We start from the raw sequence: 4,236 nt of genomic DNA on the forward strand, positions 1-4,236 counted from the left end.
GAAAGTGTAGATTGCGAGGTCTCGGAAAATTGGGAGAAAGTGTAGATCTCAGCGGCAAAAGAATGAGTCTTCGAGTTGAAATTTACGCAGGACACACTTTGTCAAGATTGCGTTGTTTTCTCAGTCAATAAACATACTACGGTTTTGAATCTGTTTTTTTGGAAATATTTACCTCCGTTGGATTAAAAGTATCATCTATTTTGTTAACGTTATCCTCACTCATTTTTTGGGAAATATTTACCTCATTTGGATTATAAGTATCCTCTATTTTATTAACGTTATCCTCACTGTCATCATCATCCATCATCATTTTCTATTAGCCATTATTATTCTCGTGTTTCGTATGGTCATCTTTGTCGTTTTTATCATTCCCATTATCAACTTATTGGCATCATTTTTATTACCATTCTTATACTTCTACCTCAAAGTAATTTCATGAGTATTTCCACACCACTGTAACCACAGTATCATTGATAATTATTGTCAATATTGTCATTATTGTAATCATCATGAAGATAACTGCTATTGTTGTTATTTTTACTACTTTTGCAATTATCATAAACATTAGAGATCATTTACAGTCAGTGTCTGTTACCGATTTTTTGTTTGGTAAACATGTCGAAAGAATGAATAATAAAAAAAAAAAAACGTAAGCAAACGAAATATGAATAAAGACACTAAATCTTAATAATGAATTAAATCAAATTAGATAGATTGAAATACATTATAATAAGTAATTCGTTTACATAGTTTCTCTCATTTTTTAATTCTTTCTCTTTTTTATTCTCTCTCTCCCTTCTCACATTAATTATATCTCTCTCTCTAGCTCTTCTCTCTCTCTCTCTTTCTCAATTTTCCATTTCTTTCCCCCCGCCCCTCAGAACAACAAAACATTTGTAACGCGAACCTTATATAAACGCAATACTTTTTTGCGTTTTTGTTCCACTCTTGGCGCCTGTGCAAACCACCCCCATGCAGGATAAAGTTGCAAAGGGGATAGAGTATAACATGCCAACATACTTGTTCATTCTAGCATATTCTCATGACATTCTGGCCAACATAATACGCATGGCTGTTTTCATTTGTCATCTGTTTCGGCTGGTTATACACATCCACACACACTTCGTCGGTTATGCTTCTGTCGCGTCAGTTCACCTGTGTGTTGTCGCCACCCCTTTTTGTTTTTTGTTTATTTTACGTATGCTTTTTGTTATTTTAAGGTAAGTCGTCTTACTGTGTTGTTTATCATGGATCGTTTATCTTTTTCTCTAGATAAATACTGCGAATTTTTCTGCTTTCATGGGTACATTTTTGTCATCTATTTCGTTATCTATTTCAAGTCCTCAGTCAAGATGATATTATTTCATTCTTCAAATCAAATACCAAGTATCATATAACGATGTGAGTCTGTCTGGTCAAATGGGTGACTTTCATAATGTCATTCTATTATATTTCATGACGAGGATTTCTTATTGTCCTTTTAATGCATGTGTCCTTGCCTGTTATTTCTTTCTTTCTCTTTCGTTTTGTGTTTTCCTTTTCTTTTCTTCTTGTTTTTATTCATATTTATTTTTTCTTTTCCTGCTCTTCTTTTCATCCCTCTCTTTGTTTCCTAAATGTATGGATTTTAGATTATTACAAATGCTCATTTTATTTATTTATTTTTTTATGCACTTACCCGTTTATGTTTTATTTCGGCGTTTTATGCTTCTTGCTGTTTAATTTTGTATTAATTATGGAATTAGTTTTGGTCACTTTGTTAAAGTCGAAATGAAAAGTATCCTGCGGGTTTGATGAAAAATAGATTTTGCATAATCGTAATTGCACATACAGTGTAATCACACAGTTATACCGATATATAAATAATTTAACGTTTGCTAAAAGAAACTAAAATAATGCTACATAAATCTACGAAAAAGCATTAGATGTGTTATTACAAAACAAAACAATAAAAAATTGAAAATTATTTTACGCAATTGTTTTGTATGAACGAAAAATGAATATAACTACACAGGGTCAAACAATGCACTAAACAGGAATTACCCCCCCCCCCAAAAAAAAAAATGCAAAAAATGAAATAAAATAAAATAAATTAAACGATGAAGAATAAACTAAAGCACTTGCAATGGCAAAACAATACTATGTGTAGAAAAAGCCAATCTTAATTTTGGAAACTAATCAAAGCACCACAAAGGGAATATAATAAAACAAATACAGAATACAAAAAGAATAAATAAATAAAATGAGATTTCCTTGTATACCACATAACGAGTCCCTATTTTCCTATCAGCTGTGACACCCTTGACCCTCCCAGCTGTTCCAACCCTGCTTTGTGTTACGTTGCATTGACCGGAACTAAATGATGGCTAATTTGAACGTATTTGAGCCTCCACAAGTATTTGTCTAATTTCGCAGGTTAAATGATATTTATTGGAGATTAGTTGGAAATGGATTTTGATTTATTGTTATAAAGTGTAAACTAAATTAATTGCTAAATTTTATACAGCCAAGATTTTAGTTTTGATTTGAAAAGAGTTATGAATATATTAAAGCATTAATCAAAATCGGAGGAAATGTATAATGAAAAAATCGACACAAATTTGAACTTAGTTTTCAGGTCCTGTTGATTAAAATGGAAAAAAAAACAAATCCAATGTCGGCCACAATTTCAAGTTAGAGTAATCAAGATTAAGTTGAGCAGATTTTTTTTTTTTTTTTTTTTTTTTTGCAAAAGGCCCGAAGAACCGTTGTCGTTTAAATAATAATCGTCCCTTATTTTGCTATTTCATAAAAAAATTTGCTCCTTCAAAATGTCTTTGGGCCAAAACATTTGTTCGACAATATGGTGTTGGAAACAAGACACAATTTTGGACCGCCTTGGCTCTATGCAAGCGAGGTAGACTAAAAAGTTTTATAAAGGAACAACTTGCAATTTACAAGGGTTTGCAATAAGCCCCAAACAATCGCCCCAAAAAGGGTTAGAACAAATATGGAAATCGACTGCACATCTAAAAGCATATATGAAACACCTTTATTCATTTACAGACTCCCTCGTTGCAGAGAAAATAGATGAACAATCATATATCCTCATATATATTATACGTATATATGCATTATGTGTAGTAGTATGTTGCACATCAGCGTCACCTTGTACTAGTCATTTCCTTTCGTTTGCTCTGATGTAAAATTATTAATTTCAGTGCCGGCCAAGGCGTATTGTTGTACGTGTAAACAGCGTGTGTGTGTGTGTGTGTGTTTGCTATAATTTCTAGCATTCAGTGTGCGTTTCATGCAGAGATTAGTGCATTGTCATTACTGCGCAACCTTTCCGGTGTGGGACAACTAGGAATACCCCAAAGAGTGCGTGCAAGTACCAAACACGATGCATACATAAAAGGTAACCTCCTGTGACATCAGTCAGCGCAGGCAGGCGCTGTATATCACGGCGCTGTCACGCACACTGCGGAATGTGTTGTTGTGTACACCAGAAACCACGAGTGTGACAGGCGGCCGCGTTGGCGAGGCTCCAGCCCCGGAGGATCAACGCTATACACCGGACCGACGACGAGGGATAAAAATGTCGGAACAAAAGGGCGCCCGTGCGCGCTCGAGTAGTGCCATGCGCGTCAAGTGCCAGCCAGGCCAGCGCTCTCAGTGCGCTCTCCTCGCCCGTGTGCCAGCCAAATGGAGAGGGTTATTTTATTGTCCTGATTTATGCGCTGGCCCGACTTGAAAATTCTCAGGGTGTGTTTTTGGGTGATTTTTTTCTAAGACAGCCAGCCCGGTAGGCTTCAAGTCCGCTGATGTATGCAGGGACCTCCTCAAATGATGTCTATGTGTATGACAATTTTTTGGCCTCGTTTGTATGCTGGCTTGTCCAAACGGTGCCTTGAATGCATGTTTCATTTTTCGTGGTTTAAAGGACGTCCTCCGATTCCCATCGATGGGCTTCCAGTGGTCGACCTTTCGAGCGCCAGCACGAGCGCGCCGCCTGAGCGCCAGCCAAGCCCGGCCGTCAGCCGCCCTGGCAGCCAGCGCTCTGTGCCGATGCCTGTCTGCCTGCCGCCTGCCTCCGCCGCCTGGCCTCCGCGCCACCTTCCCGCTCAGTCAGCATCGCTCGGCCGTCTCGCCCGGACGCCGCGCCAGCTCCCGCCCGCCGCGTCACGCAGGGTATGACTGGCGCTCCCGGCGCCGCCCGGCCCCCCTCCGCCACCTGTGGGATTGGCTCGGGGGAAG

General features: G+C 38.3%; 1 protein-coding gene across 1 annotated transcript in view; it reads left to right on the forward strand.

Moving 5' to 3' along the window:
- The first annotated feature begins 4,033 nt into the window (after positions 1-4,033).
- LOC113823794 (glutamate receptor ionotropic, kainate 2-like) overlaps positions 4,034-4,236 on the forward strand; it is a 102,997-nt gene continuing 102,794 nt past the window's right edge. The window contains exon 1 of the mRNA XM_070125421.1: positions 4,034-4,170. The gene's annotated coding sequence lies outside the window, so the exon portion shown is untranslated. The remainder of the gene's footprint in view (positions 4,171-4,236) is intronic.

The sequence above is a fragment of the Penaeus vannamei genome, chromosome 1 (genome assembly GCF_042767895.1).
Source record: "Penaeus vannamei isolate JL-2024 chromosome 1, ASM4276789v1, whole genome shotgun sequence".
Taxonomy (NCBI): domain Eukaryota; kingdom Metazoa; phylum Arthropoda; class Malacostraca; order Decapoda; family Penaeidae; genus Penaeus; species Penaeus vannamei.